The following is a 27,884-nucleotide window of genomic DNA, read 5'->3' as shown; positions in this document are numbered from 1 at the left end:
ACCAGAAATATGAAAAGGTATCATCCAGTTCAAACAGACAAGATTATCATGACTTAATGAATTGGAAGAGACAGTGAAGTGAAACATAAGGCAGTCAATAGGATTTGGATTTACAGTTGGATTTTGTATTTACATCTGGGTTTTTAGTTAACTTCGAGTAAGACAGTTCTCCACTTTTTTCCATCTGCAATGAAGGGATGGTGATACTGATCTTGATTTTAAACTGTCTTTCAATTTACAGACCAAGCACACTGTATGAAGACCAAAGTTTGAGGGTGTCCCTTTTTGGGTCAATATCAATGACAATGGAAACATAGGACTTCTCTGATGTCATTAATGTTAACTTGTAAAGTTATTTGTGGAATATGTATAAGAGCTATCAGAATCTGCCTCATGTTAACACTAAGCAATAAATTCCATAATCACATACAGCTTTCCTATGATTGGGGCAAATGTTATTTTAGCTCCTTTAGAGCCTTGAAAGAAGAACACATTGAAATTCTTCTCCAGATACCACTGAGAATTTTATCCAGTCTTATCTGTTATATCTTCATGAGAATATTTAAATAAAATGGCTGACTAGAATAACAAATTTCTTTGCATACATTGACATTTCATAAATGTGACCTATGCTAAAATCAAGAGACTGGCCAGAGAACTGAGATGACATTAGAAACTGTCTATTCTAATTGTCTCTTTTCTATAAATAAAGAGAACAGAAGACATGGTAAAAACCTATTTCTAATTAGCATCAGTTAAATATCAACTTTTTTAAAGCTTGCTGACATTAAACAAAAAATTATGTTTGGTCTTCTTCTGTAGCAAATGAAAAATAAAATCATTTGCTGCTGTGATCCAGTAACGGAGATGAAGTCTAAGAAAAATCTACCAGACCTGCAGGAGATCTTTGAACAAGCGACTACAAAAAATGCACTAAACTTCTGATAGTTCTGTAAAGAGAACACATATTTAGAGTAGTAGATGACTAACCAGCTACCCTTTTCTTGGAAAACCATTCCAATGGCTTTCAAAAGCATGGCCAATAAACAACAAAACAGAAGGATGATACTAAGCAAACCCTAGGAGCTTAATCAAATTAAGTCATGAAGAATGGGGAAAAACTGCTCCTTTCAAAAAAAAAAAAAACTATGCCAGGTTTTGAGAGTGGATGATTACAAAGTCTGAGATGCTAATGTTACTATTACAAGCAGCTAATCAGTTACTGCCATCTACAGAGCTGCTCTCACAGCTCCACATTGATGAAGAAGTTTCACGTACTTAGTGTCACAGGAGCACTCTGCAGGTCAGATCTTCTTCCCTATAATACCAGAGGGAATCTTACCATTGACTTTAACAAATGCAGAAACATTGTGCCAAATTTATGACCCATTAGTTTGGCACTGCACAAGAGAGTTAACCTGCCATATTATTATTATTCCTGCGCCAGACACCACTGAAGAAAGATAAAAAGTACTTTTCAAATTCATAAAAATATATATTTTAATTTGATAAAGGATCAGCTGAAATTGAAATACCTTTTTTGCTTTCTTTCCCACAGTTCTTCTTCACTCTACAAATCACATTTGCAGACAACATCTTGCAAAAATATTCGCACATCCACAGTGAAGTCTGTCTGAATTCCCACAGAGCCTGAGACAACAACTCTGTTGATTAGGTGTTTGTGTCAGTAGTAGTGGCAGTAAGAGTAATATAATTATTACAGCTTACTACAGCACACAAGAAAGGACTAAGAAAATTTAAATTTACATTTTTAGTATTTTAGGTAAAATTGTTTGGGGAGGGGAAAGAAAGAGTATCTTTCTCACAGATGATGTAGAATTAAAATTGGATAATAAGACTGAAGGATCAAAGACAGACACAGCCTAATCGTTTTCATTTTCACAAAGAGGTATATTCCAGGGGTTTTTAAAGTGATTCCAATAAATATTAAATGCCTACAATATATTTCCCCAGATGCTCATAGTATAATGAAATATATGGCACAGAAATGTAAAAATATTTGGAGTGAATCTGCGGAGTTACAGCTACACCCTGTAATGGACTTCTCTGAAATGGATGTGAAGAATTTCTTTTCTGTCAACTACAATCTCTGACTACAGCAATGTTGGTAAATATGCCATAAAACTTACAAAGCAGATACTTTGTTAGGATACTGGATCTGATATTTCTGGAAAGTACTTAATGAATTTATGTTGCAGAGCAAAGCACTCTTGTATTTCTCCCTCTAGCCAAGAAAATGTACGTCAGAACAACACAGGGGCAGAAGCAGTTGCCAGTTCTGTCAGGGGGTTCTGGGCTTCTCAGTGCACCTGACAACTGAGCTGTGGAAAAGGCAGAGGGATGAAAGGCTTCATTTCCCTTAATGTCCAGTTATGACTGTTTCACAGAAACATAGAATAGCTTGGGTTGGAAGTGACCTTAAAGATCACTTGTTACTACCCTCCTGCCACAGGCAAGGACCCCTTCCACTTGATTAAGCTGCTCAGAGCACCATCTAGCCTAGCTTTGAACACTTCCATGGATAACCACTTCCAGGGACATTTGCTTACCAAACCCAACAGCAATAGCATTTCTTTCCAAGAGTGAACAATTACTTGCTCACTGAAGAAAAACAGCATGGAAGATACACATACCAGCAGTACCTAGTGATGTCTACCAAATTGCTGGTTCCTTTTTATTCAGAATTCAGAAGAAAGCTCCCCAGCTGTACGCACAGCTGCACCAGCATGCCCAGGAACACCACTCTATGCTATCTTTGAATTTTGTGTCTTAATCTCATTTTTGTACAGTACAGGCCTGCATGTTTTCAATTAAGATCTTTCCTCAAAATACAGGCAAAAATACCTGAACTGATATGTGATTGACAAGTACAACTTAAAAGTAGTCTAGCATTGCACTATCTCAATATTTTAAAGGTGTTGGCTGTGTATCTCAGAGGATTTTGCCTGGAAGCCAGTTGTTGAAACATTTATTACAAGTTATTAACTAATAAAAGCCTGCTGATGACATTGAAAGATGTCTCAAGTTTATGAAGACCTTGAACATTCACATTTACCAACAATGAACTTTTGGACTATTATTTTGATTCACTTAAACTTTTTGTTGCAAGAGCAGTTGTGGTATTATTTGGAGCAATCTTAATCTATTTTTATCCAACAGTGATATTATATGAAAAGAATAGAAGGGAGGACACAAATATATGAAGTACTTAAGAGCCTTTTCTCATAATAAACAAAAGCACTTCAGAGGGTCCAACAGGCATGGTGCCAACAGAAGAAATAACATACGTAGGTCAGAGTTAATATATCAAAGCAAACACTGCAAGCAGAATTCTTCTGAGTACTTAGGAATGCTGGTCTGGTAGAGACAAACATTCAAATTAAAGCAGTTTTCCTCACTTATGAAATAGTGTTGCAAGTGGAAGAACACTGCCATAGCAGATGAAATGGAAAGCATGGTGAAGAAGAATAACATGGTGCCAAATTCTAATTTACTTTAGGCTGCAAAAGTAAAGAGATCAAAGAGGTGTTTCTTACACTGGAACAAGAGTAAACCAAGCTCACACACAAGCTCAGGGTAGGTCACACTAGTGTGTAAAGGCAACCACAATTTCCCTTATTACATGACTACAGAATGAGAACATGGAAACTGGAGTTATTCACTTCTTTTGGAGACAGCTCTAACATTAATTTACACTCTTTACATTCACTCAGGGCTGTTGATTTCACAAAAGATGCTTCTATCCTCCAATGTGCTTCATGTGTGGAAATTTCAGCTCCAATTTTCTGCTGTATTTGAACATGTTTATGCATATTGGTATGAACTACTTTACAGATTACAGCTGCTGCTACACATACGTTAGCATGTCCTTAAAAGTCTAACAGATATGTCATAACCTAAGCTCATAATATCATAATATCTACTGAAATCATGAAGAAAAGGAAGGCTATGTAATTCATAGCAATTCACCTTGTTTCTGTGCCCGTGTCTCCACAGTCTCAGACTGCCTAGAGTTCCTGTGATATATGAACGTTTTACTGAAATCCACTGGTTGTTTTTTTGGTCTGTTGATTAGGCACCCAGTATGTAAAATATTAGCAGATTTCAGTCATACCTCACAAGCATCTTTTCAGATGCTGCAAGATATCCAGCACATGATTTCTATTGAAGAAAAAACTGACAGCAAGTGACAGCAACCACCTCCTTCTGTCCACAAACATCCATTAATAATTTTTTCTTTCTATCCCACACTCAAAGTTCTACTTAATAGAGATCTACTTGGCTTTAGTTGCATAAGCCATGGGCACTCGTGCTACAGACACAGATACATCAAATGAAGTATGTAGCACACGTGGAATGTCAAATTTGCTATTTATTGCTCCAGGGGTACCTAAAATGTGAGATGAGAGTAGTGACGCCAAACAGCACTACGTTTGTTGGCTCTTCTCCTAAAGAAAAACACAAGGAGGCAAAATAACATAAGGAGCCATAACTATCAGGATATTTTTGCACATTCCAGTCTGAAATCCTCACTACACCTTCAGTAACTCAGTAGCTGTGCTACCCCCTAGCGTTCTCTTCAGTGAAGGTGATTTGCCACCACAGCATTTGCTTTGCCCTGCATTGGTCTAGAGCAGTCCACATGGTCAGTTGAGGATGTGAAAATCTCCGTTTACCATCAAGGTATTCAAGCCTTCACAATATAAACACCAATTATCCTGCTGAGCTCTGTATCTACCTCTGTAACCTTTGGTGAGAGATACATTCCTCTGGAAGATGATTCAGAGCATGTAAATTAACTAGCTATGATATCAGCCTAAATATAGGTGGAGAGGATGAGTTCTATTTCTCTATTAAACAGCTAGAAAATCCTGAATCCATCTGAAGGATAAGTCTTACTCTCTAAATAAAATGACTATAAGGCAAAAACTTGAGTCCAATTTTTGAAGCATAAGGGCAGTGTTATGAAAAGCTGAAGATTCCACCTTTTCTTTACATGCATATTCGTATAAATCGTTATAAATCCATGTCATAGGTTTTCTTTTAAAACTCCTGCTTGAATTTTTCCCATTTATCACTGTGAAAGAAGGATGCCAACCAGCTGGGGGGGTTTAGCCGGTGACCGAGCCACACAAAAGGTGTAGGGAATACCCCAAATACCAACCTTATCGCTTGGGTAGGCTTGGGGGCAGTAAGCTGTTGGGTTTTTTTGTTGTTTCGCTTCACCTTGTCCCCTGACTCGGAGAGTGGTGTGGGGAGAGAGTCCCCATGTTCATTTTGGCCGGGTCTACCTGTTTCTGGTCCCATCGGCTTTGATGTTCAGCTGCTGCCTTGCTGGGGTTAGCCTGCCCCCTCCGACCCGCACGTCCTGTGCTGTCCACTGCCTGGACTTGCCTCGGACTCATCGTAAAGCCGGCACCATCTACAGAAGAGCTTCTAAACCCCCCGCTCTGCGACACTGTGAGAGTCCCTGTGGTGTCCCGCTCTGGGGTCCCAGACTGCCCGCAGCTGCCGAAATCCGTCACTGCCACGTGGGGTTTGTCTGGAAGTTGGTACTGCCCTCTTGGCCAGCCCATGCAACTTCTGGAGCCCAACAGCGGCCCCTGCTCTTTGTAGTTAGAACTGCACCAAAAGGCAAAGATAGTTGTTTAAAAGTTTTTGGTTATGGTACTGTTGCTTGTTCTGTTTTTTATATATATATATATATATATATATATTTTCCCTAGTAAAGGACTGTTATTTCCTTTTCCACACCTTTTTTTTTTTTTTTGCCTAAATTCTGTTAATTTTCAAAGTTATAATAACTTGGAGGGAGAAGGTTTTTTCTTTCTCTTCCTACCCCAGGAAGGTTCCCACTCTCCTTGGCCAACTTTTGGTCTTGTTAAACTGAGACAACCCATGACTCCCTCAACTGGCCTGAGGAATGATGAAGAACAAGGCTGCATCCCACTCTTTACCCCACCCAGATTTGTGTCTGCCGAGGAGCACAGGTTCTGCTCTTCCACAGAAGTGAGCAGGAAAGGGAGGCAAATACTGGAGTTATCCTAACTTCTTCTCTCCTATGTATTACTATTATTATTACTGTTATTTTTGTTATTAAGATGGGAAGAAGCGAATTTCACCTTTACACCTTTGTCAACGTGGCATTTCTCCCCAGATATCTGCAAAACATGGGAAGCAAATGGTTTTCTAAGAGGGAAGTATCACTACATGTCTAATTATTTGCTGTGATCTAACCTTTTTTGAAGACATGAGCATGGGATAGGTGGACAAGGCCAGGTTGAATGGGGCTCTGACCAACCTGATCTAGTGGGAGGTGTTCTTGCTCACAGCATGAGGGGATTGGGACTAGTTGACCTTGGAGGTCCCTTCCAACCCAAAGCATTCTAGGATTCTAGGCTTCTGTGACATGTGGTCAGATCCTGTAGAGCTGTTAGCCTTTTCATTTGAGTCTCTTTTCTGGAAGAGGGAGAAGAGAGTCAGCAAAGAAGAGCACTTTACCTATATACGTATGTATATTTTTTTTCAACAACAAAGAGGATAGCCTTTGGGATGTTTAAATTTTTTACCCATTTTTTCTGTTAAAGTAACTTGAAACCAGATGGGATCATAAAGATAAAAGAATCTCCATTAAGTACCAGCAGAGATGCTATTAGTATGCTAATGGACAGATGTTTTCTTAAAGAAGAGATAAAAGCTGTAAAAGGTGTCAGGAGAATAAATAGATCCTCTTTTTTCAGTGTAGCATCAAACACAGAAATGACCAATAGGATAAAGCAATTCAGCAAGGAAAAAAGTTTAAAAAGTCATTTTAGGAGTCTTGGCAACACTGACTTGGGAATTTAAAAAAGTTCCTATTAAAAGTTTCTTTAATAGCCTTAGATATATACTGGTGTCCCTGAATGAAGAAGAGATGTTAGCTAGGTAATGGCTTTTCACAATATAACTATGATCAAAAATAACTCCCACTAAAACAATTTAAACAAATAAAGTGCCACAATATTTCACATATATTCAGTCAGTAGAAAACAAATCTGGTCACACATATCTTAAACCAGCTACTCAAGTTCTGCATAACATTTACAAATAGGCCTTTTTAAAAATAAGTTCCTTAAGACACAATTGCATTTATTTTAACCTAGATATACACCAGAAAGCCCTTATTACATCCACACCTCAAGTCCTGAAATACTACCTGATCTTTCTTCGTCTGTTTTTAATTCTTTTTATTCGAGTCTTATTACCATACAAAGGAGCCTCCTATCTATGAGGTGAAGATGAAAATACTCAGAGGATGTATAGGTTAAAACCCTTAACATTACATTATGTGAAAAACAAAAGTGAGTAGTTTTTTAGTTCTTGAGTAAGCAAGAAACTCTTTGTAACCAAGTGTGTTTTGTCATGTAGCTGCCTGGCTTTGGTTCTGTCTATATGCAGAATCTACCATTCCTATTTGTGAATGTCACTAAATAGGCACTGATTCTGTTGATCTCTCCAGATCCTTCCAGGTATATTTTGTTAAATGGTATACCTGCCTGCAGTAATACATAGGTGTAACGCGCATTGCTTGTCCCTTCTTTGTCCTGTCCATAAGGATTAGGTCTCCTTCAATCCCAAATATTAAGTTCTAGCCCATCAAGCTTTTGGTGCTTTTTGTGTTGTAATTACTATTCCAGTGCCAGACATGAACTGAATTGTACCAACTTAAGACTGTTACCTTTGACTCTGATATAGGTAAATGCATGCAAGAGACAAATTCTATGGCAGCTTTATGAAATATTGAAACAACCACTACAGTATAGTGGCAACTGGACCAGCTCTTGCTTGTTGGAAAAGGTAGAAATGACAAATTTTGATGCCAGATTTACACTAGTAAACCAATCAGAAACAGAAAACATTCCTGGATCATAAACTTAGAATGATCTCTTCATGTTTTTGATCATGGTTCATCAGTAAAAAAATGAGGCTCTATTAATAGGAGTAGTAATAGTGTAGTTAAGCCTATATTCTCAGCAGCCAGTATCTTGTCTTGGAAGACTAACAAAAATCATCTTTGAGCCAAATTCCGTTTCTGCTCCAACACAGAGTTATTAATTTAACAATTATTATTCTAAACATTCCTGTGGATCATATAAACGTGTAGCCTCTTAAAAGTCTTAACTGGATCTAAAAATTAATATGGTTCTTTCTCCAGAAAAGCTTACTTAAAAGAATGCAGTAAAATTTCAAAACATAACAGACTTCTGAGAAATGGAACTTGTCTTCTTTTGTAAGATATTATTTCTGTCTTATCCTCAGGTATTTTTTCAAAAATTAGTTGTTTTTAATCTACAACCTGTCATTTGTTGACAAACAAATGGAAAAACATCTTTTTGCATAATTTTATTCAATAGAAATCTGGATAAAAATATATTAGGTACTGTAAAACCACAAAATTATGCTCAGTCCTTGTGTCAGAGAACCTATGAGAGTCAGTCTGCCAAAGCTAGGTACTGATACATAGGCATCTTGAATTAGCAGTATTACCAAGGTTATGGGTTTGTGGGCAGACGGGATAGTGGTGGTGTCAATAGATTGCTAATATCCACAGCTCAAAATAATCTAATGTATCTTTTAATCTCAGGTTTGTAACTACTTATAATGCATAGTTAGCAAGTCTGGTTGCAACAGTTATCAATAATTTATGAATCCTTCATAATTCTCATATAGAGGAAATCATCAGTAAAAAGATACCTGTTGCTCTAGTAAAGAACATCAAGAGACCCTGCAGCGAGATCAGTTTCACAGTGTGTTTTTAAATTAGCATGTGGAGACAGTTTCTGTATCAGAAGTTTGTTGTATACTTGTTAACAATCACATATTTTTCTAATCTTGGTTTCTCAGAGAACTGAAGGGCAGAGACATGCAGATTGCCTCTTCTATGTAACTGTTTGGATATTCCATCAGGTGTTTTCAAAGAGTCATTTAAATCTCCTGCATATTTGATGGGAGCAAGCTTTTCTTAAAGAAGAAGGAGTAATGTGTTTGATTTCTATTCCTAATATTGACATCATACCCAACCTCAATTAAATACAAAGTGCACAAATAATCAGCGCAGAGCAAAATCCAGGATTTCCCTCATTTTCTCTTTCACCTCATTGATCTTGGCTTATGACCTTTCCTTTCCTCACTTGACAGCTTCCAAACTTACACTGAAAACATCTGGAGCTCCCTTTCACCTGACTCTTCCATCACAAGCCTGCTAGTCAAGTGACAAGGGCATTCACGCAAGGAAATGAAGCTTTAATCCCATTCTGTCTCATGAGGCACTTGAGCCGTGTCTCTCATTTTTTTGATAGGATTTGCAACCCTGAGCAGTGATGATCTGGGCAGCAGACTATCAGGTTTACTGACAAGTGCCTTCTGAACTCCGAACAGGGGGAACCTGACCATCCTGACAGGTTCACTCTAAAAAGTATATGTTATGCAAATCAAGGTCAGTGGTAACATCACTTTCCCTCACTGTGCACTTTTGAATTAAAATAACCATGACTGATGTGCTTTGTGTTTAACTCAATACTTCTCCATTGGATTAGACACAATCTGAGCATACACTTGATGAATTGGGACTCCCCGGGGACCTCTTCTCTATGACTCAGGATAAAATTTGGCATTCATTGTGCTCTCACTGCCAATACTTCTGAGGATGCCTGGATTCCTACTCTTAGACACAGAATTACCACCAAATGACGTGGTCCTGTGTGGAACCACTGCTTGCTCTTAGGTGCTGGTCCTATGGTGCTAAACCAGAAGTGTCTTTTTCAGTCTTCTTCTCAAGTTTTCCTTCTTCCTTTCCTAATATACAATCCCAAAATACATTTAAATGGTTTAATGACAGCTGCAATGGTGTCAGACCACATCACTACATCCACAGCGCTGACCCTCAACTGTGAAGCCATTCTTTAGGCATCATATCACTATCCATCATATTACTTCACTGCTAAAATATCACACACTACCAAATAGATAAAAGGCTGTGGGAGCATTTGAATGCATTCATCTATGACATAACTTTTGATAAAATGAATCAGTCATTAGGTTCTTTCTAATAAAACTGTATTGTAAGGTTGCTACCATAAAGTTGATAATTTATATTCAGGAAAAAGTGATATGTTTATATATAGTGAAAAAAAGTGAGGAAAATCTTCTGTTCAGAGTAGGTGAGTAGAGAAGTAGATAAACTTTAAACTACCTGAGCTCAAGTGAGAAAGAAGACTGCATTTACCTTTGTTTACTTTTGGCTATATCTCTGGGGCAGAACTACTCCTGCTATAAATTAGCCCAGCCATTCTGAAATCAGTGAAGCTAAGCAGATTTATTCAAGTTGAGATTCCTATCTTTTATATCCTTCATTCCAAGCACTAACTCCACAGGGCTGTTTAGAAGTCCCATATGCTACTGACAGTTAATTTGTCTTGGTATTTTGGAGCAAAAGGATAGAGATAAACAAAAGTAACCTTTAAATCACTGGATTCAATGTTGTATTTACTCTGTTCATCCCTGTTCTTAAATTTTAGAAACAATTTTTATTTACCAGACTCACCAAAACAAACTTCTTCAAATGGCCATATCTCAAAATCGGAAAAGAGAACATTTAGGGCTTTGTGAACACTTGGTGCCGCAAGAGAGGAGCCCCGAAGAAAAGATTCAAGGACTCCCTGAAACAACATCTCAGCCTTGGCCATATTGATCACCATAATTGGTCCACTCTGGCCTCAAATCGGGAGGCCTGGAGACACAGCATCTATAACGCTGCGGAAGCCTTTGAGAACACACGCAGGATCACTCTCGAGGAGAAAAGGCAACGCAGGAAGAACCGTGTCTTGCGGAATACACCATCTAAGGAGTCTTTCTGTTGTGCCTTTTGCAACCGGATATGTCTGTCACGTATTGGCCTCATAAGTCACCAACGTGCCTGTAACAAATGCGGATAAAGCCTTCCCAAATCTTCGTTCGCGAAGCCCAGCCATGAAGAACACTTGGTTAGGGTAGACTTGCTGCTGGACTACCTACTAAAATATAGATAAATAACTTTGCATTAGGTAATTGTTCTGCTTAATTGCAAATGAAATATGGAGACATATTTTAGGTGGTTTCATAATGATTTAGATAACTAAAATTAAAAAAAAATAAAAAACCACACACAAAAAATTACATTTCTTACAATGTCCAGATGAAATGGTACAACCTTTCTATAAAATGCTGGTTGTCAGGTGGAGCTTACAGCTGCTCTTTATAGATTTTTCCATGTTGTTAAAGGTAGGCTAAAACTTGAATAAAATCATGCTTATGATGAAGTTGTGGGATGACGCATTTTTATCTGCATTGCACAAAAGTCAGACTCATTTTAAGCTATCAAAATCTTCTGGAACTTTGTAAGCTCTGTGTCATCCTAGCTTCAACATTCATCCATTGATGAATCTTGGTGGTCATGCTGCACATCACAGAGGAAGTACTTATAACCTTCACTACAACTGACAGTGCAGTCTTCACTAAAAGCAAAGAAATACCAGGAAAGTGTAAATAGTGCAGTGTCCTTTCTTTTATTAGTAGCAGCAAAACCAGAAGGTTTCAACCTTTTTTTCCTAGTGCACTGTGGATAGTAAAATTAAAAATATATTAACTTCGTAAAAAGAAAAAAATCCACCTGGCAAATGTCATAAAATTTGTTTTGTTTAAAAAAACTCCAAACATTGGTATACCAGAGCTATGTTATTAAATATGATTTAGATACATTTACGTTTCAGTTCAAGCTATTCATATTTCAGTACCAAAGATAAAAGACATTGACATCACGATCAATGGTCCAGTTTACCTGTAAGTACAGGGCAGTCTGTCTGTGAGAAGAATTTTAAAAATGTGTAATACTGTACAGAAAGCAGTAGGATATCACAATGCACCTGGACTAGGCAAGAGTCTGAGAATCAGTGGGAATCACAAGATCCTCTTTCCAAGAGAACTTTCAAGCTATTGAAAATAAATGCAGGAAGACAGAACTCATTAGGAGACCCTTCCAAGTTTAGATTTGTTTTATATCGCAGTTTGGGGAACTTATTCTCTATGCAGTAGTTGTGTTCACACTAATCTCTAAGTTTCTCCCTTCATCAAAGTTCCAGTTTGACAGGACATTTCAACTTTCCTGTATTGAAGCCACTTAAGGTTCTGTTTAAGTTCAAACGTATGCCTAAGTCATGTTAAAACCAAGGGAGACTTAGATGTGTGAATAATTCTTGTTACACAAGTACAGACTTAATGGACCACTAGACATATCTCAAGTGGATTAAGTCAACAGAAATACTTCTCTTGATTAAAATGCTTTGTAAGTCAGGGTCTATTTTCCCTCACTTTGTAAAGACACTGCAGTATTTCTTAGCTAAATGCATTTTACATGCTTCCTTGTTGAGTGGGTATTTTAATTCAAAATAACTAACTGGGTGCTCTTTTCTCCATGGAAGTACCACAAGTCTCCAAGTAACACAGCACAGGACTGAAAATGTTAAGTTCTCATGAAAAATAAAAAATAAATTAAAAAAAAATAGCAGTTTGGGCTGAAGTTCTTTTCTAGCAGCCTCCAGAAATTATTGCTTCAAGTACTGACTGAAGTGTTTTCAACCTATAGAGTTGTGGTGGGGGAAAAAAAAAGTTTTCCCCTTGGAGTTAAAAAAATGGTAACCCCCGAGGGGATGATGTCCCTTGGGGTTGAGCCAATCAGCACTCCTGCAAAATATAAACATATCACAACCAGACCGGAAAAGAAGGATGATGTAGTTGTTGTTGGAAGAGAAGTGTCCATGTTGTAGAGCCCAGAGGAGAAGGGGCAGGAGCCCCTCTGGGGGGCCACGGCCCCCCAGCCCCCAGCTGGAGTCATAAAAACTCGGAAACAGTGTTAAATTGGACTGAGGTCTATGACTGAGAAGCTGAGAATCTTTCTCCACTGTGAGTGGGCAGCAGGAGATACTAAAAGCGGCAGCAGAGCAGTAGTGGACAGAGAACCGTGGCAGAGAGCCAGAAAGAGATAAGATGTAGCAGAGATGGCCTGCAGCCAAGCAGGAAGACACAGAGATCTCTAACGGAGAGAGACAGAGCAGGACTAAGCTCTACAGAGAGAGAGAGTTTGGGGTAAGAACTGAAACAAACTCCCCAAACCCCTCTGAGACCTCCTAGAGAGGAGGAGATGGACTCCTATTTGAGAGGAGTGTTGGAGTTTAGCATGCAATGGAGAGAGGAGCTAAGAAGCTCAAGACATCCTGGAGCTGGACCGGGACGGCCAGACGGAATGCAGAGGGGGTGACCTTGGCCCCCCCGCTGCTGCTGCCAAGCTGGCAACAGCTGAGACAGAGCACAGGAGCTCTGATAGAACTCCTGAGGCAAAGGCTTACAACTGAAAGATGCCCGAGACATTCCGACTCAGGGGTGAATCCCCTGAGGAAAGGGTCTTTCACAAAGATGCCCCCGCACTTCATGATATGCCCGTGGTGATGTGAGCTTGTCCCTGATATCGCAGTCCACGGAAGAGAGGGGGGAGAGGAGACCCCCCTTGTGTGTAGTGTAAAGAGATCCAGCTACAACAGTCCAGCTACTTCTGCTACATGGAAAAAGAGAGGCTGCTGCTCTGAGAGTGGAAAGTATCTTTCCTTCTCCCTTCTGGACTTTTATTGGAGGGAGAAGAGATTGATCCATTGCAAATACTGATTTATCATAGTTAAGATTATGTATATACTGTATTGTAATATTTATTTGTACAGTGATTGTAATATAATTCCTTTTCTCCCCATATTGAGTCTTGTGTAATGTCTGGAAAATCCATCTCACACTGGGCTGAGATGTGGGGGAGGGCTTGGACTCAGGAATTGGATTTCAGGGGTCTGAAACTATGACAATATTTTATTCCATCTCTCTATTTAGACCAATCTAACATTATTAAGAAGGCATAGAAGTAATTAACTTTATAAACTTACTTGCTGAACACTTACCTATGTACTTACCTATGCACTAACTTATGATGTGTCTCTGTGGTAAGAGGTGGTTTTTATAAAGGTTGCAAACAATATAAAGTAGTTTATATTTTAAAAATAAAGTAAAGTTAAGAAAAACTTCTATTTACTGATTACATTATATTTTTATTTAGAAATAGCTTTCACCCATTTCCACATAAAAAATTGAAGCCAACAGTAATTCCATAGAAAAAGGAAAGGTCTGAACTAAAAGGTCTTGGAATTTCTGGACAGTTTTCCCTGCTGAATGGGGTTTGGGTGAAGTTCTCAGTGCTGAATGTGCAATAGAATTCTACACTGCAGAAGAGAGATTTACATCTGCAGACAGACTGAAAAAAAGTGTTTTGGCATGAGTTTCTAATTAGTCCTCCTTGCTCCAACTTTGTTCTCACTTGCACTGGCCATCAATTTTGCCATTCTCAATTTATGTTGAGGAAAGTGAAAAAGGAAATCTGCTTTCCTAATTCTGTCCTCATTTTCACACTTTATTGTCAAGTAACCTTTAACAATCTAGATGTTATTGAGCTTCCCCTGCCTGTGATTTCCTAAGTTTTATTAGTAGTATTTTTTTGAGCAGTAGATTTGATTTCTTTCAGCATAAGCCTATCTCAAATTCAAGAAGGAAGGAAATACATACTGAAAAACTTGTCAGCTGGTCCTCTGTGATGCTGAGTTCCCAGGATGAATTGAGAACATATTTTCATTTTAGCCTTGGGGTTCTTATTCTCCTTGGGGTTCAAAAAATATAGCAGACTTCCACTAGAGCTCTGCAACACTGAACATTGCAGCATGATGTATGAAAAATTTTCCTTTTAGGCTGGTAGACCTAAGACTCCCAGGAACTGGAAAATATGGCAGGTGTAGCTGTATAACTGCAGCTCCAATTCCCAAGGTTATTTCTGATTTGTTTGTATGTTTGTTTTAGAGAAACTTATAATTTCTAAGTTTTCTTACAGTTAAGATATCAAAAAAAATCAAACACACAAACCTCCTGTGGCAGTTTGAGCCACATTACAAATCCAAAATCTAATTTTCAGGCTTCCCCCCACCCCTTCCCACAATTATCCTAAGATTGGAGAGAAATTTTCAGACCAAAGGTTTCTGTAGGGGAAGGGGGAAGTATACACATTTATTTATACAAATAAATACTATACAAACTAAAGGCAACTATATATATATATATATATATAACATTTCTATCAGTCAGTCCTTTCAAGCCCTTCCTTCTAACTACTTTAGTCCAGGAGCAGCTTTTCAAGGCTGATACGTAACACAGTGTGCCGTGGGAGTGTTCTGGGCTCCTGAACGCTCCCCCCTCACCAAGTTCCAGTTGTTTGTTGCAGTCTCTCCTCCTCATGAAGTCCAAGAAGATAGCTTTGAGTCCTTGCTCTTCTGCTGCTGTGTGATTTCTCTCTCTCATACCTCGGTTCATAGGCTGCTGCATAGCTTATCAAGCATCTGTGTCCTGGAATGTTGATTTCTCCTCAGGTTTTCGGTTGTCCTGCATTTTAGTTCACGGCAGAGACATCCTCCGGGCCCCTCTCTCTCTGTCTGGGGGTCTGTCTCCAATTCTTGCCTGGGATTTTCTCCCTAGCAATCGAGCCTCCTCCAGCCTGTCCACTTGGCTCTGCTCTAATGCTGAGCCTCGCATCCACTCTCACTAAACAGTGAGAGGGAAAAAACAGCCCTCCTCTGCAGCTTGGCCGCAAAGGTGGGGGGGAAAAAGAAGAGGGCCTGGCCGCAGGACCTGCCTCTCTCTCTCCCACTTACCGGTTGTGTGTGAGTCGCATCCCTCACAAACATGCACTCATTCCAATGCTGTCTCTAACTCTGGCCTAGGAAGAGTTAGGGGGCCACAGGGCTCCCCTCTTCCCCCTGGAGGGGGAAAGAGGGAGCCCAGCCACCCCCTGGCCTTCAACACCTATATGCAGCAGACACCACCAGCAAAACAATCAAGACTGCACTGCCAACTGCTGCCGGTGCCGTGATATATGATTTTTAAGCAGAAGCGAACAACATATATGGTGATTGGCTCTCAGGGAACACTGCCCTGGCACCCAACCACCTCTGAGTCCCACCCCCAGCCTCTCAGGGGGGCCAATTTCAAACTATGACACCTCCAGTAAATGCTTGCATAATCATAATTCCCACAATGATGGAATCAGAGTTTTTCATCTAATTCTAGTGACTGGAGATTTGTGGGGCATCAAAAGAGAAAAGCAAAACACATTTTTTGACAAATAATGTACTAAGTGCATCATGACGCCCACTGGCAAACAAAGTAAAGTCAAGAAAATATCACAAGTGACAAACTTTATGTGGCTGCAAGTGGAAAAGAAAATGGGAGTCTGAGTTAAACGGAAGAGTTAAAGAATCAGCTGAGTTAATCAGAGTGGTTCTTGGGATTCTATTTTGATGGGATCTGATGTACTCAGTAGCAAACAGCATTGCTGATGGCAGTGAGCAAAATATTCAGAGCTTGAGTTCATTTCAAACAGGAACTCAAGAATATGGCTGGGCCTATCTACAAATCACAGAATCATAGAATGCTTAAGGTTGGAAGGGATCACAGTGGGGTTATCTGGTCCAACTTCCCTGATCCAACAGGGTTGACCTAGAATACATTGCACAGGATTGCGTCCAGACAGTTCCGGACGACTGCATCCATAGAACACAGAATCTAAACACTTGCACTCAACTGAGGAGGAAAGCCCAGACTAGAAAGTAAAAGTCCATTCAGCCACCTCGTCTCTGGTCTGAATGAATCTAATTCTGTTAGCCTCCCCTCACACATCATGTGCTCTTGTCCCTAACCATCTTTTTTGATACTCCTCTGGATTTTCTCCAGTATGTCAGCGACTTTCTGACACCGCTGAGTCTAAACCCAGACATACCACTTCCCATGTGTTTCTACAAGGGCCTAGGAGAGGAAATAACCATTTCCCTCAATATATTGGCTAAAGCAGTGTGTGGTTGGCCCTCGTTGCTGCAGAGGCACACTGCCAACTTGTGTTCAACTTGTTCAGCATGAGGACCTCCAACTCATGTTCTGCAAAGCTGCTTTCCAGTCAGCCAGTCCCCAGACTGTGCTTTTGCATGGGCTTATTCTGCATCACGTGTGGAACTTCACTTATTTTTTGGCCAAAATTAATGCACTTTGTGGCAGTCTATTTCTCCAACATGTTGAGGTCCCTCTAAAAAGCAGCCCGGATCTCCACCCAGTAAGTTGATCATTGCCTCTGATTTGAATTTGGTTTTGGCACACAGCTCAAACTTCAAGTCATTACTTACAGGAAAATATATCAAAGCAGTATTGATGATAGCCTTGCTACAATCAAGGTAAATTATATCCACTGGTCTCCTATCACCTGCAAAATCAGTTGTCTCATTGTAGAAGGTACAACTTGCCTTTGGTCAGTCCATGCTGACTGTTCACAGTCACTTTACTCTTCTTCAAACGTTTGGACGCAGCTTTCATAAGGTTTTACTCCACAACCTTCCTGGAGACTGAAGTGAGACTTACAGTTTCCTGGATCCTCCTTTTTGTTCTTTTTGTGATTACATTGGTCAATTCCTTCAGCATTCTTGGATGCACCTCATGTGGTCCAATTATCTGGTTAATTTGAAGTCTTTGAAAGGGATGAAGAAACTAATATAAGATTGACATTTTCCTAGTAGAATCACATTTATAAATTTACCGTATGACCTCAACCTTCATGACATAGCTTTTTCTAAGCTGTATCTCCTCCACCTTTTTAACAAGTTTCACCTTCTGTTCTAGTTTCTACAAAACTGCTGCTATCTGACCTCTTTGAAGAGGCAGGATTAATTTCCAGGCTTCAGAAATGTGCAACTCATCTGAAAATTTGACTGGAAAATTCCGTATTTCCTCTTCTGCATCAAAGAGAAGCTGCACACTACAAATCAGATAAACCACAGCTAAACCTCTTTCTCCTGCCATGTCATATGGCTATGTCCTTTCTTGTCCTCTGAGGCCTACAAACATCATCTCATCTAAAGTTCTCTAAGTCATTAAACTCCACAATTAGTGGGGCTCTGATCCTTTTCTTCCTCTCATTTTTTTTCAGCTGTTAATGTCACACCACAAGTACACTCACATTAGAGCTGTTTATTCACTGAACTGAAAAATCAATGTCTTCACATCTAATTGAAAAGCTTAATTTGAGCAATTGCATATATCTACTATGACCACTTTTCATACAGTGCTTTCCACATGTGAATCTCAGATTACTCCTAGAAGAAATTGGTATCATTATGTTTAGCTTCCAGATAGCTGATTTGAACCACAGATTCTTGCTGAAGTATACCTGCAAAGTGAGGATGGTAATGTAGTTTGACTAAATACTCAACCACTGTTGTTTCTCTTCGATATCTTAAAGCAACCCTCCTTAAAATTCTCCAAGGCACATAAAATATTTTAGTTTTGAATTTTCAACCTGGACACCATGAAACACATGGACTTCTGTCTCTCTATTTCAATTACCAAAACCACTATTTGAAAGTTATTTGGGGTAAGGAAATTCTCTTCCTGCTGTTTCTGAAACATCAAAATTATCACTGGGCATTATACAATAACCAACATGTGACAGAAATAATACATTCACTTCCTTGACAGAATTTCTTCCATTACAAAGAAATATATTATGTTGAATATTCTGATTCAGTGCCAACCAGAATCAGAAGAAAATAAACATGGAACAAAGCATTCACCAACAAATATGTAACCTTATTTTCTTATTAAAGAAAAAGTAATTTTTTCTATCACTGAAGGCATGTTTCCTTTTCTGCCAGTATAGGGAACATGTAAAACAAATTAACTTTAATTTACCATACATTACCATACACTAGACTGTTCTATGATTTATGCTGAGCTGACTCTACACTCAACTGCCAGCTATGGAGGTAGCTGAAAAAACCCCAAGAAAATTCCTTGACTCTTACCATGAACAGGGACTCCATGAAATCCACACCTTTCCTGTGAGCAGCTGATCACATACTAGCAGCTGTGATACACAGATGATCAGTATAAAAGTTATACAGAGCATCGTCAACATATAATTTTAGGACCAAATAAGAATGATGGAGAGCTCGGAGGTAACCAGTGAAACATTACTAAGACCTACTCAAGGAAACATTCCAGATAGAAGAGCAAGAGACCACAGAATGTGGCAGGTCTTCTCCTGGGCAAAGCCTGGGAGACAAATTGATTGAAATCACTGATCAGAAAAAGTAAAAAAAAATAAAAATAAAAATGCACTGAAAATGGAAATTTTTTGTTACATTCTTAGTACTATTACAGCAGAATCCATAATTATAAAACTGCAACAGTAAAAGATAAAGTTACTCCTGTGTTGCCTTTCCATGAATTTGCATGACAATATAAATTGTCATTTGGCATGTTTCGTTTATGGCTTAGCTACCTCCTGTTGTACAAACCTGCTCAAAGTCACTATTTCTTTTTGTACATCTTTTTGTTATGTAGCACTTAATGTTATGGTTTAGTTGACATGGTGGTGTATGGTCAAAGGCTGGACTTGATGATTTTGGAGGTCTTTTCCAACTTTAATGATTCTATGATTCTATTTTGTTATGTTACACATGTATCACGTCTTTTCTTATTAGCATAATTTCTCAGAAAAATAATCAAAACATTTTCCAACTAAATAGGACGCAAAGCAAAAAGCTCTTTTATGTACAAAATCTGAAGACCTTTTCCATGCAGTCAAATCTGTTTGTCCTTACTTACTGCAAAGTATTACTATCCTGAAGATATGAAGAACTCATGAGATAGGGTTTGTTGGGTTTTTTTTCCCTTTTTTCCATTTATTTATTTTCCATAAGCAGGAATTGGATAGCTATGAAAACATATTCTATAAAGTAGAGATGTTAAAGGCCACTTACTGACTAACCAGCCTGTCTCTTTATTTGAATGTTCACTCCCACTCATCTTACAATCACAGACCATGTGAATTACTCTTGGAAAAGTTTATTATTGTGGAAGATAATGAGATTATAAACCTACAAGCTGTTTGCTAATATTCTTGGACAAAAAAAAAAAAAGACTCAAGTGTCTGTCACTCTGACTGTGCCAAAAAAAAAGGTCAAATCTTTGTCTTTTGGATTGCATATCTGATTACGCATAGGTATGTACAAGCCTGAACCTACTGATTATAAAGTTGTAAAGTTTATTTAAATTTTTAATGAGAAACCTTAATGACAAACTATGTCTCACTTTTGCTTAATTTATATGCACTTTACAAATTCTTTCTTCCTGCTGAATATCAGTAAAACTTATTTCAAATAAAAATACCCTTGATCAGAACATTAAATTTTTACTTGCACTGAGTTCGAATTTTTCTGTTCCTTATGCCAAAATCATGATTTACAAAGAAAAGGAAGCAGTGTACTTTTCACCCTTCTCTCTTCTATTATGTTTCTAAGAGTTTTATTTACTTCACTGAAAGTGTAGCTGGTTCAGGAGGAGATGCTCTTGTAGAAGAGACCAGAGCCCTTTGTTTGGATGTGTCAAACTTTTCTTCCAGAACACTTGGACTCTGTAGCCATTTATTGGAAATCTTGCACATAATGAAAGTGTACCTGTTAACAGAAAGAAAAACACAGAAAGGAGATGTTTATTATCAAATTGGGTACTAGAATACAGACCTTTACTGTTGATACAGACTTTAGTGTTGCAAGAACACATAACATAACTTCTGAGCTGGAAAGTCAATTGTTTCTTGCCAAACTATTTACTTCTATTTTCAAGGTTTGTGTAAGCATTAGTGGATCAGTATCTTTATAACCTTTCTCTATTCATTCCTGCATTTGGTATATCAAGATCCTTAGTGTATTGTGCTCCAGCAATGGCAGTCCGGACAAGGAGAAGAGTCTCAAAACAGTCCTGTAGTCTTTCAGCTTAGGCTTTTTCTAGTTGGGATGACTTTTTCACACTTCACAAAGATATCCCAGAAGTCAGGAGCCCTCAGGGACCCAATCCATTTAAGAAACTGAATAAGGTTTCAATCTAAGATGCTGTCACACACATGAAGGATCTTCTTAATTTCACCTTCAAAAACACTTCAACTCAAGTTCAAGCTGGGTCAGAGGGGAAGAAAGAATCTTATTTTTTTTGTTCTGACTTCATTTGCCCTCTCTGTCTCTGGCCTGACAATACAATCAGGCTTTCAGCAAGGTCTTGGTTCCGTTTCACAGGAGAAGTCAAGGACTGAAAGCAAAGACAAGATGAACTTCTCCCCTTTGGTTGCCCCTTCCAGATCTGTGCTATAACACAACAATCAGGAAGAAGAAGAACTTCCACCATCTTTGTTTACATCTCTCTATGAAAAAAGAAATAGTCTTATTTTCTTGTTGTAGAGTAACAAATTAACTTCAAATTAGTCTAAGAAAAACTTTTAGATGCTGCTTTCCTAACAACACTTCTATTATCACAATGGATGTGCACTTATAGTATTATAAAACAGTATATTTGATATTAAAGTACAACATAAATATATAACATGGAACAGGTAGATCATGACCAGCTACATATCCTTCATAGAACATAGCATTACAGTCGGTGATAAAAGTGAGTTGGGAAGACAGGAAAGGAAGAATCTTCCAGCTTTGGTAGTCTACAAGCAAAGACAAATTGTCTATGAATCTTTCAAATCTGTAAAAACAGTCATCTACTATTCCTGTCATTAATCAGATATAACATTATCACTGAAACTTGTTTCCAACTTTCTTTCCTCTAGGCATCTGTAATGTTTTTACAGCATAGTAAGTAGATTCTAAATACATTAAACTGGGTTACTTTAGACTAAATAAAATAAATCTAAGATTATTTGGTAGGCTTCATAAGCACTGCAGATGACATTCACATGCCTGTTAAAGTCCCATGTTCAGCCATGTAACAGTATGATTCCATATTAACATTTACTCATTTTTGAAAGGAAATATGAAACATTTGAGTCAATATACTTTAAAAATACCCACAGGTATTCCGTAAGCATATTTAACAAGGCAAAACCTGATGTTTTACTTTCTTAGAGTCTCAGCATTTCATGGTGTAGTTAGTTTACTTTGAGAAATAAAGAAGGAAAAGACAGACTGACTGTGGACTATTTAATGGTTATGGCAATCCACGCAAATGGAAATGGCAAAATCTGAGGAATTAGTGGATAGATCTTTTTGTACACTGGCCACCAGTGACACATAGGTGTAGAACTTGTCCTGGAAGAATGGTAGAGCTTATCTGATCCCTTTTCTGTATCCCTTCTATACTGCAGGAATGCTTAGGGTGTAGCTCTGAAGTCATAAAGAGCTGCAAGACTGCAGCAGGTGTCAGGTTCTGTGCAGTCTCAGTTTCAGGTATGCGAGTATTCCCTACAAAAGCCTCTAGAAATATTCTGAGTGCTAATCTTTACTGAAAAATTCCTTGACATTGATCAAAAAATCAGAGGGGGTGCAATAAGTGGAGAATGAGCATTTCAGGAAGACTTAGGAAGGTAACCTTCTTCTAGATAGATGCCTGTTCCTGTGAGGCATCCCTACAAGTCATGACTACTTCTTTACACCTTTAATCTTTTTTTTTTCATGTGTAGCCATAAGACAAAAATTTATTAATGCTCAACCATATGTATAGGAACACTTTAGCTGTTCTGAAAGGGTGACAATTACATATCCAGCTAAAGTGAAAAGTGTGTTTTACAGCCACTACTTCAACTCCTTTTTGCTAACTAAGCTCTACTAGATTTCCAGCTGGATTCCCCAGCTGGTAAGAATTGAGGAAGCCAATGGAAAGAAAGGGAAAAAAAAAGTTAAAATGCAAACTTGGTTCAAAATCATAATCAGTTAACTTTTTCTCATCTTATCATATAATAACAGTGAAAAATCTTATATTTTTAAATTTTACCCAAATACAATTAGGGTGTAATAACTCTAGTGTTGTACGGAAGCTCATTCTTTGCTGTTACAGCTACTTTTGTATAAACCTTTGGTAAAGAGATTGAAGAAGCAACAGTAATGATGGTACACTTGGAAGCTGCTGTGGTGCTTATTTCTTCTTTGATGAACAGCTGCTGTAGAACTTTGCGCCATTAAAATTGTTTAGTTATTTTCTTTAATGCGGAAAGCAGTTTCTGCAGGGAATTAGTTGCCTCTCTAAAAGCTTCAATGATTTTTTTTCCTATTTTCCATTTCTGAAATATTTTCACCAGCTATAGATTGAAAACCAGTTCTTACAGTGTCAAAATTATACATTGACAATGACAGGTCACTAAAATTTTGCTTATATAGCAGGATGAATTTCATTGCAATAGTTCAAATTCCTGTTTAAAGCATGCCTCTCTGCAGGCAGGAGTTGTAATCAAGGGAGGAATGGGGAGTGAAATCCAGCCCTGCCATACGGTTGAAGAAATGTACCTTTCTGAAGAGAAAAGAGAGGATGATCAGCACAGCTTTTGCTGTGAACCCATGAACAATTTGTTATATGTGTTCTGTGTGTTGGAAGAATATCTCAAAATCTGTGACGGGATATATCCCTAGACTAAAAATGCTAGAGTGTGTTTTTCTGGATCAAATGGTATCACAGCTTTGACCAGCTTTATTTTAGCAAAAAATTTCTGTCTCATGCTTGAAAGAGTGTAATGTTAAACACTCCTTCCATTTAGCCCAGTTCTTGGCAAGTTCACAGCAGTCCTCAAGATTTTTTTTAATTATCTGAGCTGCAGCTAGGATTTCTCTAGGAACCAAGCTGGAAGAAACACCTGCCAAAATAACAAAAACACAGATAAACCCAAACCAGAGCTCATATTTGGTTCCACAGTTATTTGTGTTGCAGTAATGTAGAACTTTGGTACTAACATTAGGTATTATGACTCTCTTGTGAAATGTATTGTTCAAATGTATGTCCTGTTCCTGAATGCTTTAGTGGTACATACCAAAAAAATGCAAGGTGGATGCAGGCAGGAGGACATGTTGGAAGAAGGACCTCAGTGGCTGGTGTAGTAGGTAATGTCCTCAAAATGTCGCTGGTACAATTGCAAAGTGGTCACTGATTTTGTAGATATGTTATTAAATAAATTCTTTTACAGAAGACTCAACATAAGCAAATAGTTAGCTTTGCAATGTCACTTCCCCCAAGCATGACAGAAACCACAAATACAATTTTTTTTTTAGTAGTAAACTAAAGGTGAGAAATAGCATAGCAGAAAAAAATGAGACATCAATTCAAACTGAAACAGCAAATCAGATCAACAGGAATAAATTTTGCCTGTGAAGGGATTTCTGCAAGGAGAGGTTTGCTGTCCAGTATTAAAATACAGACTATAACTGAAAGCACACACATCTTTTGCAAAAAAAGCTATAGGGTGTATGTGAATTTTTCTATATTCTTAGTGATTTGAATAGTTGATTGATTGTATCTACTGTAAAATGTTCAGCTCAACACAGAACCCCCTATCTAGGTATAATTTCCTTCAATAATACCTTTAGTTCTCCCCCATGTCAGCTTTTCTTGTCAGGAAGGCTACATTGAAAGGGAATTAGGCCCATGGTTGCCCCTGCACCTCAACTCTGAGCTCAGCCTCATAGTTGAGAACTTCTGACATGTCAGGCAGCTACTGGAAATATTTTTGGAGCAGTATAAATTCCTGGTGCTGCCCATACTTTCTGTACCTGATAAGCTATTGCCCTTGGTCCCCCCGATCTTGTCATTAAACCATTTAGGCATAGTAAATACATATTTATTTGGAAATATTGGTTTCCCTCCAATTGTCTGTATTCCATCATTATCTTGGTTTGCTTCCCATTTTTCTCAGTGTTGCTTTTCTTCTGCTGAGCAGACTCATACAGGGGTTTGGAGTATCTTAGTTTTGGCCATTCACTTTGATCTATTGCTGGAATTGCAACCATGCATTCTCTCAGAGGTTGTCAGGCTGCAACCTTTGCAGCTGCATCAACAAATTAGTTCCCTTTACTAATTTCTATACTGCCCTTGGTATGGGCTAGCATGACAGTGATTTCTTTAGGTATTTGAATTGATTCTAGTGAGTTATATATTTCTTTTCCCTTTAATACTTTCTTGATGTGTGAAAAATCCTCATTCTTTCCATAACATTCCAATTGCATGACATACCCCAAAGCTCAAAAATTATTGTCTGTTAAAAATCTAATATGAGGTGTGTTCAAAAGGTACACTTGCAACAGCTGAGAGAGAAGAATTAAATTCTAGTGGAAAATTCCTCTAAATTTAACTTAGCAGAACAGTTCTGGTATATTTTTTCCTACAATTTTCCTATATTATTTTGCACTTGGCTCCCTACTGTTGAATATGTATCCAGGATATCAACATACTTACTACACTTACTAAAAAAAACTCATAACATCCCTTTGAAGAAAGAAAGAGTTTGTATTCATAATTACAGTCAGGTTGAACAGGGAAAGATGCAGAGCAATATTCAGCTTACTTTGTAAGAGATCCAAACATAGCTGCTGGAATGTATAAGACATCCCTAAATTTCCACTATTGTCAATGGAGATATCAGAACAGTCCAGGAATCTAGAGAGCTGAACAGCTAACAATTATACGACTCTTTTTCTTATCCATAGGCATGTAAGATAATGTAGATCACCTTAGTCAGTCTAGATACCTTGTAGTATCAAGACGTTTTAACAGGTTGGCAAATACGATGTAGGACTTCTGGAAGACCCATACTCCCTCTGATGTGTCAACTGGATAGCAGGTAAGAAGTCCCAGAGTACCTATAGTGTAACTAGACACCTGTGTTTAGACAGCTGAATCCTGCTCTGGGTTTCCACTTTGGGAGCTGGATTGCTCTTAAATTTCTGCTGATTGCATTTACAGGTAGGAGTCTGATTATTGAGCTGAATGACACATCTGAGGTGTTTGCTGGATTGGAATCAGAAGCCCTCAAAGTCAAACCACAGACTGATGAAAAAAACTCCCTTGATTTTTTTTTTCCTGATGTTTCTTTCCACCTTCAGCTGGACAAGGGTGTCCATTTAACAAATTTAAATTTCCAGTGCTACAAGCAAAGCTATAGAATCAGTTCAGGAGAAACGTTTCATCACAATTACATGCTGTGCAGCCACTTGTGAAAGTGTAAAGTCAGCTTAAAGGAGGGAAATTGATATGTCACCATCTATTGATAGTGGTTCTAATAGAAAGTAAAGGACAAAAATCAGATTTATGTAAATGCTACTCTTATACTACCAGCTAAATAGTGAAACTGTCAGAGGTCTATTTCTTTATACTGGGAAAATACTTACATTTCATATGCAATAGAAATCCAGTTTAGGAATGACAAAAACAAGATGACAACTTCAGAAAGAATATCTATGGGTTATTCAAGTAATGCAATTTATAAACTGACGGAACAATACATAAAACTGATAATTTCTAACTATCAGTGAATCAAAGCACTTAAATTTCAGGTTACCCGTTTTGTTAATTTCTTCATTGATGCAATTATTTACTTGTGCCTCCCAATTGATTTGAAGTTTATCTCTCTGGGATCCTTTGACTTCTTTTCTCACCTTGAAGAGCATATTACTTTGTGAGTAGGCCAGTGAAACAAAAAGGAATATATGGCAATGTTTATAGTATACACAGCATAATTTTTTCTAAATGCGTATGGCATTCTGCAATTCCTTTCAGTAATCAGCACCCTGAAAACATTTTTCTGCAGAGGTGAAACCCATTCCAGTATGAAACAGCAGAACAAGATGTGAAAGTCACTTCAGTTTCTATTTCATGCCACTCTCTTTCTCTTGCACACTGAGCAAATACTCTTTTCTATCTGAATGATAAGAAAGGCACAAACAACTAGTAAAACTTCAGCACATTTGTCTGTAAATTTAATATAAAGCTGCCTTGAGGAAAATGTGTAATCTAGTTCTCCTCCATCCAATCTCATCACAAGAAAAACTATAATTTTATTCTAAGCAGATGTTTGCCTAAATCATTCTTTAAATGATGCAAATTTTGCTTCTTTTATTGACATTCCTTAGCTAATCTACCAGAAATGTTTTCCTAATGCCCAGTCGAAATCTCTCTTGCTGAATATTAAGCCTGTTCTTGTCTTGGATGACAGAATAGGGAGTACAGTTATTAAACATGAAAATGTCAATACAAAGCTAGAAGAAACTGTAAATATTTTGGAATCCAGAGAACAATTTACTAATTTGTATTTTGCAGCTTATCTAAAAATGGTTGTCATGTCTGCCTGCAGGTTTTTTTTTTCCTGAATTAAATTCTACATCTTTCCATTTTCACGTCTGATCATGTTCTGTACTCTTGCTAGATGGCACACATCTTTTATGCAGCTGGAGTACCTCAAGCTCCCAAGTCAAGGGCTCAGTATTATCAAGCAGAACAGAAGAAACAATTTATGTGCATATTGCAAGATACACTCTTAACACAATGGATGTCTTTACACTTTTTTCAAATTGAGATATGCTGTAGAAGATATTTTTCTTTAAAATTGCCATTTATTATGGTTTTTATTCTGTTCCACTATTAATTTCTGCCTAAAAATTTGAAATTCTTATTGAATTATAAATTCAATAGCTGTATTCTCTTTTATGTTATTCAAGTTGTAACAAAAATGCTGAAAATATCCCTCAGAAACTATTTTTAACCACTTTTACCTGTTCAACTTAGTAGTTAAATCTCTGCCATGTTGCTCTACCTTGCTGCTCAGAATAGTTCAGATTCCTTCTATGTATAGATCTTGATTTCTCAGTGCTGCTTGATCTGAGACAGCCATTATCTACTAGCAGTCCATC

At 38.0% G+C, this 27,884-nt stretch overlaps 1 long non-coding RNA gene across 1 annotated transcript in view; it reads right to left on the bottom strand.

The window, feature by feature from the left end:
• The window catches only part of LOC116783382, a 78,557-nt gene extending 74,530 nt beyond the window's left edge, over window positions 1-4,027 (bottom strand). Inside the window, exon 1 of the long non-coding RNA XR_004355659.1 lies at window positions 3,991-4,027. This is a non-coding gene — a long non-coding RNA (uncharacterized LOC116783382). The remainder of the gene's footprint in view (window positions 1-3,990) is intronic.
• Window positions 4,028-27,884: the final 23,857 nt, after the last annotated feature.

This window comes from Chiroxiphia lanceolata, chromosome 2 (assembly GCF_009829145.1).
Source record: "Chiroxiphia lanceolata isolate bChiLan1 chromosome 2, bChiLan1.pri, whole genome shotgun sequence".
Classification (NCBI taxonomy): Eukaryota; Metazoa; Chordata; class Aves; order Passeriformes; family Pipridae; genus Chiroxiphia; species Chiroxiphia lanceolata.
This window is presented reverse-complemented; position numbering and strand designations above follow the sequence as displayed.